General features: G+C 48.0%; 1 protein-coding gene across 1 annotated transcript in view; it reads left to right on the top strand.

The window, feature by feature from the left end:
- SRP68 (signal recognition particle 68) overlaps window positions 1-16,289 on the top strand; it is a 309,007-nt gene that overhangs the window by 227,570 nt on the left and 65,148 nt on the right. The gene's annotated exons all lie outside the window — the stretch shown is intronic.

Below are 16,289 nucleotides of genomic sequence, written 5' to 3'. Positions count from 1 at the left end.
AGCCTCGGGATTCCCTCTGCAGGCGGCGCTGTGGGGGACAGGTTTTGGTACTCACAGTATCAGAGTAGTCCTGGGGTCCCTCCTGAGGTGTTGGATCGCCACCAGCCGAGTCGGGGTCGCCGGGTGCAGTGTGGCAAGTCTCACGCTTCTTGCGGGGAGCTTGCAGGGTTCTTTAAAGCTGCTGGAAACAAAGTTGCAGCTTTTCTTTGGAGCAGGTCCGCTGTCCTCGGGAGTTTCTTGTCTTTTCGAAGCAGGGGCAGTCCTCAGAGGATGTCGAGGTCGCTGGTCCCTTTGGAAGGCGTCGCTGGAGCAGGATCTTTGGAAGGCAGGAGACAGGCCGGTGAGTTTCTGGAGCCAAGGCAGTTGTCGTCTTCTGGTCTTCCGCTGCAGGGGTTTTCAGCTAGGCAGTCCTTCTTCTTGTAGTTGCAGGAATCTAATTTTCTAGGGTTCAGGGTAGCCCTTAAATACTAAATTTAAGGGCGTGTTTAGGTCTGGGGGGTTAGTAGCCAATGGCTACTAGCCCTGAGGGTGGGTACACCCTCTTTGTGCCTCCTCCCAAGGGGAGGGGGTCACAATCCTAACCCTATTGGGGGAATCCTCCATCTGCAAGATGGAGGATTTCTAAAAGTTAGAGTCACCTCAGCTCAGGACACCTTAGGGGCTGTCCTGACTGGCCAGTGACTCCTCCTTGTTATTCTCATTATTTTCTCCGGCCTTGCCGCCAAAAGTGGGGCCTGGCCGGAGGGGGCGGGCAACTCCACTAGCTGGAGTGTCCTGCTGGGTTGGCACAAAGGAGGTGAGCCTTTGAGGCTCACCGCCAGGTGTGACAATTCCTGCCTGGGAGAGGTGTTAGCATCTCCACCCAGTGCAGGCTTTGTTACTGGCCTCAGAGTGACAAAGGCACTCTCCCCATGGGGCCAGCAACATGTCTCGGTTTGTGGCAGGCTGCTAAAACTAGTCAGCCTACACAGATAGTCGGTTAAGTTTCAGGGGGCACCTCTAAGGTGCCCTCTGTGGTGTATTTTACAATAAAATGTACACTGGCATCAGTGTGCATTTATTGTGCTGAGAAGTTTGATACCAAACTTCCCAGTTTTCAGTGTAGCCATTATGGTGCTGTGGAGTTCGTGTTTGACATACTCCCAGACCATATACTCTTATGGCTACCCTGCACTTACAATGTCTAAGGTTTTATTTAGACACTGTAGGGGTACCATGCTCATGCACTGGTACCCTCACCTATGGTATAGTGCACCCTGCCTTAGGGCTGTAAGGCCTGCTAGAGGGGTGTCTTACCTATACTGCATAGGCAGTGAGAGGCTGGCATGGCACCCTGAGGGGAGTGCCATGTCGACTTACTCGTTTTGTCCTCACTAGCACACACAAGCTGGCAAGCAGTGTGTCTGTGCAGAGTGAGAGGTCTCCAGGGTGGCATAAGACATGCTGCAGCCCTTAGAGACCTTTCTTGGCATCAGGGCCCTTGGTACTAGAAGTACCAGTTACAAGGGACTTATCTGGATGCCAGGGTCTGCCAATTGTGGATACAAAAGTACAGGTTAGGGAAAGAACACTGGTGCTGGGGCCTGGTTAGCAGGCCTCAGCACACTTTCAATTGTAAACATAGCATCAGCAAAGGCAAAAAGTCAGGGGGCAACCATGCCAAGGAGGCATTTCCTTACACAACCCCCCCCCCAAACGAAAGAGGATGAGACTAACCTTTCCCAAGAGAGTCTTCATTTTCTAAGTGGAAGAACCTGGAAAGGCCATCTGCATTGGCATGGGCAGTCCCAGGTCTGTGTTCCACTATAAAGTCCATTCCCTGTAGGGAGATGGACCACCTCAACAGTTTAGGATTTTCACCTTTCATTTGCATCAGCCATTTGAGAGGTCTGTGGTCAGTTTGAACTAGGAAGTGAGTCCCAAAGAGGTATGGTCTCAGCTTCTTCAGGGACCAAACCACAGCAAAGGCCTCCCTCTCAATGGCACTCCAACGCTGCTCCCTGGGGAGTAACCTCCTGCTAATGAAAGCAACAGGTTGGTCAAGGCCATCATCATTGGTTTGGGACAAAACTGCCCCTATCCCATGTTCAGAGGCATCAGTCTGCACAATGAACTGCTTAGAATAATCTGGAGCTTTGAGAACTGGTGCTGAGCACATTGCCTGTTTCAGGGTGTCAAAGGCCTGTTGGCATTCCACAGTCCAGTTCACTTTCTTGGGCATTTTCTTGGAGGTGAGTTCAGTGAGGGCTGTCACAATGGATCCATATCCCTTCACAAACCTCCTGTAATACCCAGTCAAGCCAAGGAATGCCCTGACTTGAGTCTGGGTTTTTGGAGCTACCCAGTCCAGAATAGTCTGGATCTTGGGTTGGAGTGGCTGAACTTGGCCTCCACCTACAAGGTGTCCCAAGTAAACCACAGTTCCCTGCCCTATCTGGCATTTGGATGCCTTGATAGAGAGGCCTGCAGATTGCAGAGCCTTCAAAACCTTCCTCAGGTGGACCAGGTGATCCTGCCAGGTGGAGCTAAAGACAGCAATATCATCAAGATAAGCTGTGCTAAAGGACTCCAAGCCAGCAAGGACTTGATTCACCAACCTTTGGAAGGTGGCAGGGGCATTCTTTAAACCAAAGGGCATAACAGTAAACTGATAATGCCCATCAGGTGTGGAGAATGCTGTCTTTTCTTTTGCTCCAGGTGCCATTTTTATTTGCCAGTACCCTGCTGTCAAGTCAAAGGTACTTAGAAATTTGGCAGCACCTAATTTATCAATGAGCTCATCAGCTCTTGGAATTGGATGAGCATCTGTCTTGGTGACAGAATTGAGCCCTCTGTAGTCCACACAAAACCTCATCTCTTTCTTTCCATCTGTGGTGTGAGGTTTGGGGACTAAGACCACTGGGCTAGCCCAGGGGCTGTCAGAGCGCTCAATGACTCCCAATTCCAGCATCTTGTGGACTTCCACCTTGATGCTTTCCTTAACATGGTCAGACTGTCTAAAGATTTTGTTCTTGACAGGCATGCTGTCTCCTGTGTCCACCTCATGGGTACACAGGTGTGTCTGACCAGGGGTTAAGGAGAAGAGTTCAGGAAACTGTTGTAGGACTCTCCTACAATCAGCTTGCTGTTGGCCAGAGAGGGTGTCTGAGTAGATCACTCCATCTACTGTGCCATCTTTTGGGTCTGATGACAGAAGATCAGGGAGAGGTTCACTCTCTGCCTCCTGATCCTCATCTGTTACCATCAACAGATTGACATCGGCCCTGTCGTGGAAGAGCTTAAGGCGGTTTACATGGATCACCCTCTTGGGGCTCCTGCTTGTGCCCAGGTCCACCAAGTAGGTGACCTGACTCTTCCTCTCTAGTACTGGGTAAGGGCCACTCCATTTGTCCTGGAGTGCCCTGGGAGCCACAGGCTCCAGAACCCAGACTTTCTGCCCTGGTTGGAACTCAACCAGTGCAGCCTTTTGGTCATACCAAAACTTCTGGAGCTGTTGGCTGGCCTCAAGGTTTTTGGTTGCCTTTTCCATGTACTCTGCCATTCTAGAGCGAAGGCCAAGTACATAGTCCACTATGTCCTGTTTAGGCTCATGGAGAGGTCTCTCCCAGCCTTCTTTAACAAGGGCAAGTGGTCCCCTTACAGGATGACCAAACAGAAGTTCAAAGGGTGAGAACCCTACTCCCTTCTGTGGTACCTCCCTGTAAGCGAAAAGCAGACATGGCAGGAGGACATCCCATCTCCTTTTGAGTTTTTCTGGGAGCCCCATGATCATGCCTTTTAATGTCTTGTTGAATCTCTCAACCAAGCCATTAGTTTGTGGATGGTATGGTGTAGTGAATTTATAAGTCACTCCACACTCATTCCACATGTGCTTTAGGTATGCTGACATGAAGTTGGTACCTCTGTCAGACACCACCTCCTTAGGGAAACCCACTCTGGTAAAGATACCAATGAGGGCCTTGGCTACTGCAGGGGCAGTAGTCGACCTAAGGGGAATAGCTTCAGGATACCTGGTAGCATGATCCACTACTACCAGGATATACATATTTCCTGAGGCTGTGGGAGGTTCCAGTGGACCAACTATGTCCACACCCACTCTTTCAAAGGGCACCCCCACCACTGGAAGTGGAATGAGGGGGGCCTTTGGATGCCCACCTGTCTTACCACTGGCTTGACAGGTGGGGCAGGAGAGGCAAAACTCCTTAACCATGTTGGACATATTGGGCCAGTAGAAGTGGTTGACTAACCTCTCCCACGTCTTGGTTTGTCCCAAATGTCCAGCAAGGGGAATGTCATGGGCCAATGTTAGGATGAACTCTCTGAACAGCTGAGGCACTACCACTCTCCTAGTGGCACCAGGTTTGGGGTCTCTGGCCTCAGTGTACAGGAGCCCATCTTCCCAATAGACCCTATGTGTTCCATTTTTCTTGCCTTTGGACTCTTCAGCAGCTTGCTGCCTAAGGCCTTCAAGAGAGGGACAGGTTTCTTGTCCCTTACACAGCTCTTCCCTTGAGGGTCCCCCTGGGCCTAAGAGCTCAACCTGGTAAGGTTCAAGCTCCAAAGGCTCAGTTCCCTCAGAGGGCAGAACATCTTCCTGAGAAGAGAGGTTCCCTTTCTTTTGCTGTGTTGCAGTTGGTTTCCCAACTGACTTTCCTTTCCTCTTGGTAGGCTGGGCCATTCTTCCAGACTCCAGCTCTACTTGTTCACCCTGTGCCTTGCATTGTGCTCTTGTTTTCACACACACCAGTTCAGGGATACCCAGCATTGCTGCATGGGTTTTTAGTTCTACCTCAGCCCATGCTGAGGACTCCAGGTCATTTCCAAGCAGACAGTCCACTGGGATATTTGAGGAGACCACCACCTGTTTCAGGCCATTGACCCCTCCCCATTCTAAAGTAACCATTGCCATGGGATGTACTTTTCTCTGATTGTCAGCGTTGGTGACTGTGTAAGTTTTTCCAGTCAGGTATTGGCCAGGGGAAACCAGTTTCTCTGTCACCATGGTGACACTGGCACCTGTATCCCTCAGGCCCTCTATTCTAGTCCCATTAATTAAGAGTTGCTGTCTGTATTTTTGCATGTTAGGCGGCCAGACAGCTAGTGTGGCTAAATCCACCCCACCCTCAGAAACTAGAGTAGCTTCAGTGTGGACCCTGATTTGCTCTGGGCACACTGTTGATCCCACTTGGAGACTAGCCATACCAGTGTTACCTGGATGGGAGTTTGGAGTGGAACCTTTCTTGGGACAGGCCTTGTCTCCAGTTTGGTGTCCATGCTGTTTACAGCTATGACACCAGGCCTTTTTGGGATCAAAGTTTTTACCCTTGTACCCATTGTTTTGTGAAGAGGCTCTGGGCCCACCCTCCTGTGCAGGTTTTTGGGGGCCTGTAGAAGACTCTTTACTATTTTTAGTTTTGGTTGTCTCATCACCCTTCTGCTGGGGAGTCTTTGTGACCCCTTTCTTTTGGTCACCCCCTGTTGAAGTCTTGGACACCCTTGTCTTGACCCAATGGTCCGCCTTCTTTCCCAATTCTTGGGGAGAAATTGGTCCTAGGTCTACCAGATGCTGATGCAGTTTATCATTGAAACAATTACTTAACAGGTGTTCTTTCACAAATAAATTGTACAGCCCATCATAATTACTTACACCACTGCCTTGAATCCAACCATCTAGTGTTTTCACTGAGTAGTCAACAAAGTCAACCCAGGTCTGGCTCGAGGATTTTTGAGCCCCCCTGAACCTAATCCTGTACTCCTCAGTGGAGAATCCAAAGCCCTCAATCAGGGTACCCTTCATGAGGTCATAAGATTCTGCATCTTGTCCAGAGAGTGTGAGGAGTCTATCCCTACACTTTCCTGTGAACATTTCCCAAAGGAGAGCACCCCAGTGAGATCTGTTCACTTTTCTGGTTACACAAGCCCTCTCAAAAGCTGTGAACCATTTGGTGATGTCATCACCATCTTCATATTTAGTTACAATCCCTTTGGGGATTTTCAACATGTCAGGAGAATCTCTGACCCTATTTATGTTGCTGCCACCATTGATGGGTCCTAGGCCCATCTCTTGTCTTTCCCTCTCTATGGCTAGGATCTGTCTTTCCAAAGCCAATCTTTTGGCCATCCTGGCTAACTGGATGTCCTCTTCACTGGGGCTATCCTCAGTGATTTCAGAGGTGTTGGTCTCTCCTGTGAGGGAACCAGCATCTCTGACTATTATTTTAGGAGTCAGGGTTTGAGGGACCCTGTTCTCCCTAGATAGGACTGGTAGGGGGGAATTGTCCTCCAAGTCACTATCCTCTTCCTCTGAGTTGCCACCCTCAGAGGGGTTGGCCTTTTCAAACTCTGCCAAAAGCTCCTGGAGCTGTATTTTGGTAGGTTTGGGGCCCATTGTTATTTTCTTTAGTTTACAGAGTGACCTTAGCTCTCTCATCTGTAGATGGAGGTAAGGTGTGGTGTCGAGTTCCACCACATTCACATCTGTGCTAGACATTTTGCTTCTAAAAGTTGGGATACTTTTTAAGAATCTACAACTAGTTCTAGGTTCTAATTCAAACTTTTACAAACTTTTAAACTCTAAAAGAAATGCTAAACAGGATCTAACACAAGGCCCTAGCAGGTCTTTTAAGAATTTAGAAAACTTTTCAAATTGCAAAAATCAATTTCTAATGACAATTTTGGAATTTGTCGTGTGATCAGGTATTGGCTGAGTAGTCCAGCAAATGCAAAGTCTTGTACCCCACCGCTGATCCACCAATGTAGGAAGTTGGCTCTGTATGTGCTATTTCAAAGTAAGGAATAGCATGCACAGAGTCCAAGGGTTCCCCTTAGAGGTAAAATAGTGGTAAAAATAGATAATACTAATGCTCTATTTTGTGGTAGTGTGGTCGAGCAGTAGGCTTATCCAAGGAGTAGTGTTAAGCATTTGTTGTACATACACATAGACAATAAATGAGGTACACACACTCAGAGACAAATCCAGCCAATAGGTTTTTATATAGAAAAATATCTTTTCTTAGTTTATTTTAAGAACCACAGGTTCAAATTTAACATGTAATATCTTGTTCGAAAGGTATTGCAGGTAAGTACTTTAGGAACTTCAAATCATCAAAATTGCATGTATACTTTTCAAGTTATTGTCAAATAGCTGTTTCAAAAGTGGACACTTAGTGCAATTTTCACAGTTCCTGGGGGAGGTAAGTTTTTGTTAGTTTTACCAGGTAAGTAGGACACTTACAGGGTTCAGTTCTTGGTCCAAGGTAGCCCACCGTTGGGGGTTCAGAGCAACCCCAAAGTCACCACACCAGCAGCTCAGGGCCGGTCAGGTGCAGAGTTCAAAGTGGTGCCCAAAACACATAGGCTAGAATGGAGAGAAGGGGGTGCCCCGGTTCCGATCTGCTTGCAGGTAAGTACCCGCGTCTTCGGAGGGCAGACCAGAGGGGTTTTGTAGGGCACCGGGGGGGACACAAGTTGACACAGAAATTTCACCCTCAGCAGCGCGGGGGCGGCCGGGTGCAGTGTAGAAACAAGCGTCGGGTTTGTAATGGAAGTCAATGGGAGATCTAGGGATCTCTTCAGCGCTGCAGGCAGGCAAGGGGGGGATTCCTCGGGGAAACCTCCACTTGGGCGAGGGAGAGGGACTCCTGGGGGTCACTCCTCCAGTGAAAGTCCGGTCCTTCAGGTCCTGGGGGCTGCGGGTGCAGGGTCTCTCCCAGGCGTCGGGACTTTAGGTTCAAAGAGTCGCGGTCAGGGGAAGCCTCGGGATTCCCTCTGCAGGCGGCGCTGTGGGGGACAGGTTTTGGTACTCACAGTATCAGAGTAGTCCTGGGGTCCCTCCTGAGGTGTTGGATCGCCACCAGCCGAGTCGGGGTCGCCGGGTGCAGTGTGGCAAGTCTCACGCTTCTTGCGGGGAGCTTGCAGGGTTCTTTAAAGCTGCTGGAAACAAAGTTGCAGCTTTTCTTTGGAGCAGGTCCGCTGTCCTCGGGAGTTTCTTGTCTTTTCGAAGCAGGGGCAGTCCTCAGAGGATGTCGAGGTCGCTGGTCCCTTTGGAAGGCGTCGCTGGAGCAGGATCTTTGGAAGGCAGGAGACAGGCCGGTGAGTTTCTGGAGCCAAGGCAGTTGTCGTCTTCTGGTCTTCCGCTGCAGGGGTTTTCAGCTAGGCAGTCCTTCTTCTTGTAGTTGCAGGAATCTAATTTTCTAGGGTTCAGGGTAGCCCTTAAATACTAAATTTAAGGGCGTGTTTAGGTCTGGGGGGTTAGTAGCCAATGGCTACTAGCCCTGAGGGTGGGTACACCCTCTTTGTGCCTCCTCCCAAGGGGAGGGGGTCACAATCCTAACCCTATTGGGGGAATCCTCCATCTGCAAGATGGAGGATTTCTAAAAGTTAGAGTCACCTCAGCTCAGGACACCTTAGGGGCTGTCCTGACTGGCCAGTGACTCCTCCTTGTTATTCTCATTATTTTCTCCGGCCTTGCCGCCAAAAGTGGGGCCTGGCCGGAGGGGGCGGGCAACTCCACTAGCTGGAGTGTCCTGCTGGGTTGGCACAAAGGAGGTGAGCCTTTGAGGCTCACCGCCAGGTGTGACAATTCCTGCCTGGGAGAGGTGTTAGCATCTCCACCCAGTGCAGGCTTTGTTACTGGCCTCAGAGTGACAAAGGCACTCTCCCCATGGGGCCAGCAACATGTCTCGGTTTGTGGCAGGCTGCTAAAACTAGTCAGCCTACACAGATAGTCGGTTAAGTTTCAGGGGGCACCTCTAAGGTGCCCTCTGTGGTGTATTTTACAATAAAATGTACACTGGCATCAGTGTGCATTTATTGTGCTGAGAAGTTTGATACCAAACTTCCCAGTTTTCAGTGTAGCCATTATGGTGCTGTGGAGTTCGTGTTTGACATACTCCCAGACCATATACTCTTATGGCTACCCTGCACTTACAATGTCTAAGGTTTTATTTAGACACTGTAGGGGTACCATGCTCATGCACTGGTACCCTCACCTATGGTATAGTGCACCCTGCCTTAGGGCTGTAAGGCCTGCTAGAGGGGTGTCTTACCTATACTGCATAGGCAGTGAGAGGCTGGCATGGCACCCTGAGGGGAGTGCCATGTCGACTTACTCGTTTTGTCCTCACTAGCACACACAAGCTGGCAAGCAGTGTGTCTGTGCAGAGTGAGAGGTCTCCAGGGTGGCATAAGACATGCTGCAGCCCTTAGAGACCTTTCTTGGCATCAGGGCCCTTGGTACTAGAAGTACCAGTTACAAGGGACTTATCTGGATGCCAGGGTCTGCCAATTGTGGATACAAAAGTACAGGTTAGGGAAAGAACACTGGTGCTGGGGCCTGGTTAGCAGGCCTCAGCACACTTTCAATTGTAAACATAGCATCAGCAAAGGCAAAAAGTCAGGGGGCAACCATGCCAAGGAGGCATTTCCTTACAATGATTTTTTATTTAACACCCTCTCGGCTACACATAGCCAATATCAATGTCTCCCAATGCTACCAGGGATGTTACGGCACGCAAAACAAATTTTTGAAGAGCCCGTAAAATCAAGAGCCATCACCCCAAGGGTGGATAAAAAATACAAACCACCACCCACAGACCCAGCGTTTATTACTTCGCAGTTACCACCTGACTCCGTAGTAGTAGGGGCAGCTCGCAAAAGAGCAAATTCCCATACATCTGGCGACGCCCCACCTCCGGACAAAGAAAGCAGAAAATTTGATGCGGCAGGAAAAAGAGTAGCATCACAGGCAGCCAACCAGTGGCGCATCGCAAATTCTCAAGCGCTACTGGCCAGATATGACCGCGCACACTGGGATGAGATGCAACTTCTCGTAGACCATCTTCCCCAAGAATACCAAAAAAGGGCGCAGCAAATAGTTGAAGAGGGACAAACGATCTCAAACAATCAAATCCGCTCTTCACTGGACGCAGCCGATACTGCAGCGAGAACAGTCAACACTGCTGTCACCATAAGGAGACACGCTTGGCTCCGCACTTCAGGCTTCAAACCTGAAATCCAGCAGGCTGTCCTTAATATGCCCTTCAACGAAAAACAACTTTTTGGCCCTGAAGTGGACACAGCCATTGAAAAACTTAAAAAGGACACAGACACGGCCAAAGCCATGGGCGCACTCTACTCCCCGCAGAGCAGAGGCTCTTTTAGAAAAACTCCATTTAGAGGGGGGTTTCGTGGCCAACCCACAGACACCACCAGCCAACAAACAAGAACCACACCATATCAGGGTTCATTCCAAAGGGGATGTTTCAGGGGATATAGAGGGGGTCAATTCCCAAGGAGTAGGGGAAGATTCCAGACTCCAAAAACACCTCCACCTAAACAGTGACTTTCAAGTCACGCAACCCCTTCACTCAACACCAGTGGGGGGAAGACTAAGCCAATTCTACCAATCTTGGCAACAGATTACAACAGACAATTGGGTATTAGCAAAAATCCAACATGGCTATTGCATAGAATTCCACAAATTCCCACCAAACATCCCTCCCAAAACACGCAAAATGTCACCACAACATTTAGAACTTTTAGGACTAGAAGTTCAAGCACTACTGCAAAAGGATGCAATAGAGTTAGTACCAGTATAACAAAAAAACACAGGAGTTTACTCCCTGTACTTTCTAATTCCAAAAAAAGACAAAACATTAAGACCAATATTAGATCTCAGGACACTAAATACCTACATCATATCGGACCATTTTCACATGGTCACACTACAAGACATCATTCCACTGCTCAAACAGCAAGATTACATGACCACATTAGACCTAAAGGATGCGTACTTTCATATACCAATACACCCTTCTCACAGAAAGTACCTAAGGTTCGTATTCAAAGGAATACATTACCAATTCAAAGTGTTGCCATTCGGAATAACAACTGCACCAAGAGTGTTCACAAAATGTCTAGCAGTAGTAGCAGCACACATCAGGAGACAACAGATACATGTGTTCCCTTACCTAAACGATTGGCTAATCAAGACCAACACAGTAAAAAAATGCGCAAACGACACCACATATGTCATACAAACCCTTCACAAACTGGGGTTTTCCATCAACTATACAAAATCACACCTAGAACCGTGTCAGACACAACAATATCTAGGAGCAACCATCAACACATCAAAGGGAATTGCCACTCCAAGTCCACAAAGAGTGCAGGCATTCCACAAGGTAATAAGTGCTATGTTTCCAAACCAAAAGATACAAGCAAAATTTGTGCTAAAACTTCTAGGCATGATGTCATCATGCATAGCCATTGTCCCAAACGCAAGACTACACATGCGACCCTTACAACAGTGCCTAGCATCACAATGGTCACAGGCACAGGGTCAACTTCAAGATCTGGTGTTGGTAGACCGCCAAACATACCTCTCGCTTCTATGGTGGAACAGCAAAAATTTAAACAAAGGGCGGACATTTCAGGACCCAGTGCCTCAATACGTTATAACAACAGATGCTTCCATGACAGGGTGGGGAGCACACCTCAATCACCACAGCATTCAAGGACAATGGGATATACACCAAACAAAATTTCATATCAATTACCTAGAACTGTTAGCAGTATTTCTAGCGTTAAAAGCCTTTCAACCCATAATAACACACAAATACATTCTTGTCAAAACAGACAACAATGTATTATTTAAACAAACAAGGAGGAACACACTCAACACAATTGTGCCTCCTAACACAAAAAATATGGCAGTGGGCGATTCACAACAACATTCGCCTAATAGCACAATTTATTCCAGGAATACAAAACCAACTAGCAGACAACCTTTCGCGAGACCACCAACAAGTCCACGAATGGGAAATTCACCCCCAAGTTCTGAACAAGTACTTTCAAATTTGGGGAACACCCCAGATAGATTTGTTCGCAACAAAAGAAAACTCAAAATGCCAAAACTTCGCATCCAGGTACCCACACCGCGAATCACAAGGCAATGCTCTATGGATTAGTTGGTCAGGGATATTTGCATACGCTTTTCCCCCTCTCCCTCTCCTTCCATATCTAGTAAACAAGTTGAGTCAAAACCAACTCAAACTCATACTGATAGCACCCACATGGGCAAGACAACCTTGGTATACAACTCTACTAGACCTTTCACTAGTACCGCATGTCAAACTACCCAACAGACCAGATCTGTTAACACAACACAAACAACAGATCAGGCATCCAAACCCAGCATCATTGAATCTGGCAATTTGGCTCCTGAAATCCTAGAATTCGGACACTTAGACCTCACACAAGAATGCATGGAGGTCATAAAACAAGCTAGAAAATCTTCCACTCGACACTGCTATGCATCTAAGTGGAAAAGATTTGTTTACTACTGCCATACCAATCAAATACAACCATTACATGCCTCTACAAAAGACATAGTAGGATACTTACTACATTTGCAAAAAGCGAATCTCGCTTTTTCATCTATAAAAATACACCTCGCAGCAATATCTGCTTACCTACAAACTACTCATTCATCGTCTCTATTTAGAATACCAGTTATTAAAGCATTCATGGAAGGGCTAAAAAGAATTATACCACCAAGAACACCACCAGTTCCTTCATGGAACCTTAACATCGTCTTAACAAGACTCATGGGTCCACCTTTCGAACCCATGCATTCCTGTGAAATGCAATATCTAACCTGGAAAGCCGCATTTCTCATTGCAATCACATCCCTCAGAAGAGTAAGTGAAATACAGGCATTTACCATACAAGAACCATTTATTCAAATACCCAAAAATAAAATAGTTCTAAGAACAAATCCAAAATTTCTGCCAAAAGTAATCTCACCATTCCATTTAAATCAAACAGTAGAATTGCCAGTGTTCTTCCCACAACCAAATTCCGTGGCTGAAAGGGCACCACATACATTAGACATCAAAAGAGCACTAATGTACTACATTGACAGAACAAAGCTAATCAGGAAAACAAAACAACTGTTCATAGCTTTTCAAAAACCACACATAGGAAATCCAATCTCTAAACAAGGCATTGCTAGATGGATAGTCAGATGTATTCAAACATGCTATCTTAAAGCCAAAAGAGAATTGCCTATTACACCAAAGGCACACTCAACCAGAAAGAAAGGTGCTACAATGGCCTTTCTAGGAAACATTCCTATGAGCGAAATATGTAAGGCTGCAACCTGGTCTACGCCTCATACGTTTACTAAACACTACTGTGTAGACGTACTAAATGCACAACAAGCTACAGTAGGCCAAGCTGTACTAAGAACATTATTCCAAACTACTTCAACTCCTACAGGCTAAACCACCGCTTTTAGGGGAGGTAACTGCTTTATAGTCTATGCCAAACATGTGTATCTGCAGCAACATATGCCATCGAACTGAAAATGTCACTTACCCAGTGTACATCTGTTCGTGGCATTAGTCGCTGCAGATTCACATGTACCCTCCCGCCTCCCCGGGAAGCCTGTAGCCGTTTAAGAGTAGATCTTAAATCTTAAACATTTGTACATTTGTAAATAATTATTATAAACTCTTAACGTACATACATATTCACTCCATTGCATGGGCACTATTTATAGCAAACAACTCCATCCTCACCCTCTGCGGGGAAAACAATCTAAGATGGAGTCGACGCCCATGCGCAATGGAGCCGAAGAGGGAGGAGTCCTTCGGTCCCGTGACCAAAAAAGACTTCTTCGAAGAAAAACAACTTGTAATACTCCGAGCCCAACACCAGGCAGCGGACTGTGCCAAACATGTGAATCTGCAGCGACTAATGCCACGAACAGATGTACACTGGGTAAGTGACATTTTCAATTATTCTCACTAGACTCATGGGTCCCCCATTTGAGCCTCTTCTCTCATGCTCACTTCAATTGCTCTTATGGAAGGTGGCATTCTTGGTCACCATCACTTCAATCAGGCGCGTTAGTAAGCTCAAGGCTTTAATCCTAAAAGAACCTTTCTTACAAATACATAAAGACAAAGTGGTTCTTCGGACTGATCCTAAATTCCTACCCAAGGTAGTTTCACAATTTCTCCTCAGTCAGTTCATTGAGCTTCCAGTCTTTTTCCTGCAACCAGATTCTGTTGCGGAAAGAGCTCTTCATACCTTAGATGTCAAAAGTGTCATGTTCTACATAGATAGAAGTAAAACATTCCAGAAAACTAAACAACTCTTTGTAGCCTTTTTTCTACCTTACAAAGGCAACCCTATATCCAAATCAGGCATAGCCGAATGGATAGTCAAAAGTATATGAAGTTGCTGCATTAAGGCCAAAATACCTTTACCTGTTTCTCCCAGAGCACACTCCACTCATAGAGAGGGAGCCACTGTGACCTTTCTTGGCAACATTCCCATAGCTGAAATTTGTAAGGCAGCTTCACACCTTCACTACACACTATTGTTTGGATGTTCTGTTCTAGCATACCAACAAGACTGTGCAGGTCAAGCAGTGTTTTCAGACTACTGCAACTCCCACAGGCTAGCCACTGCTTCTAAGGGTGACTGCTTTACAGTCTATGCAGAGCATGTGTATCTGCTGCCACACATGCCATTCGACAAACTGTTACTTACCCTGTAAGCATCTTTTCGTGGCATATAGGCCCTCATTCTGACCTTGGCGGGCGGCGGAGGCCGCCCGCCAAAGTCCCGCCGTCAGGTTACCGTTCCGCGGTCGAAAGACCGCGGCGGTAATTCTGACATTCCCGCTGGGCTGGCGGGCTGCCGCCTTCAGGCCGCCCGCCAGCCCAGTGGGAAAGAGGCTTCCACGATGAAGCCGGCTCGGAATCGAGCCGGCGGAGTGAAAGCTGTGCGACGGGTGCAGTTGCACCCGTCGCGTATTTCACTGTCTGCGCAGCAGACAGTGAAATACTTGTAGGGGCCCTCTTACGGGGGCCCCTGCAGTGCCCATGCCAGTGGCATGGGCACTGCAGGGGCCCCCAGGGGCCCCGCGACCCCCCCTACCGCCATCCGGTTCCCGGTGGTCGGACCGCCGGGATCTGGATGGCGGTAGGGGGGGTCGGAATCCCCTCGGCGGCGCAGCAAGCTGCGCCGCCTTGGAGGATTCAATGGGGCGGCGGGACACTGGCGGGAGACCGCCAGTGTTGCCGGTCCGACCGCGGCTTTACCGCCGCGGTCGGAATCCCCATTGGAGCACCGCCGGCCTGTCGGCGGTGCTCCCGCGGTCCTCCGCCCTGGCGGTCTTTGACCGCCAGGGTCAGAATGACCGCCATAGTGTTGTAGATTCCCATTTTCCCGGGTGCCTGTTGGCCGTTGCATTTACACTATGTATATGTCTATTAATTTAACATGGACATCTTTTTTCTAACACATACCTTTCACTCCTTCCTCACCCGCCTTCTAACAAAGGAGTCGATGCCCATGTGCCATATCACTTAGAGGAGTCACTTGAGCTTGCAATCAAGACTTTTCAAAGAAAAACGAATTGCACAAATTCAGACCCAATACTAGATGGCAGGAGTATGCAGAGCATGTGAATCTACAGCACTGCATACCACGAACAGATGCGTACAGGGCAAGTAACATAATCCTCCTTCTGGGTATGCGATTCTTGACATCCACCAGATGGGTCTTTCTAATTGTTCAAAAAGGTATGCCCTGCCTTTTCTCTCCTTCCCATCCAGTGTCACTCCGACACAGGAAGGAATTTCAGAAGAGCATCTGTCCTTCCTGCTGCAGGAGATGATGTCCTCCATCGGAGCCATTGAGGGAGTGCGGGACTCAATAAAGTGGAGTTTTTTTTATGTGCTCCAATACTTTGGCTTCTAAAGCCGAGCTTGTAGCGGGCAGTCGTGGATGACCTCTGAGCGACTGTTGAACTTTTGACATCACTGGATTTCACCATAAATGAGCCAAAGTTCCTCCTGATTCCTTTGCAGAGGTTTCCATTCACTGGGGCAATACTGGATATGATGGAGTTCTGGGGTTTTTACCCACAGCAGCAAGTCCAGGACATTCAGGCTATGAACTCGGTGTTAAAAACTCATTCCTGCATCATGGTATGGATGGCTCTGAGACATCTCAGCCTCTAGGTGGCACATGGCTGCTCTGCAGTAGAACCTGAAGTAGCAGTAGTATGAGCATCAAGGTAGCCTTTGCAACACCATCCAGGTCTCAGAGGAAACCACTAGATATCTGCAACTGTAGCTGATCGACTGCAGTTTATCCATTGGCAGGCCCAGATCCCTCCCAGATACCAAAGATAAAAGGTGCATCAGTGGTGGGTTGGGGGATAGGGGTCATGGGTGAAGGTTAAAATCAGAGGATTCTGGTCCCCAGTG

Source organism: Pleurodeles waltl, chromosome 7, assembly GCF_031143425.1.
Source record: "Pleurodeles waltl isolate 20211129_DDA chromosome 7, aPleWal1.hap1.20221129, whole genome shotgun sequence".
Lineage (NCBI taxonomy): Eukaryota > Metazoa > Chordata > Amphibia > Caudata > Salamandridae > Pleurodeles > Pleurodeles waltl.
Note: the sequence above shows the minus strand (reverse complement) of the source record. Positions and strands in the feature narration are given on the sequence as shown.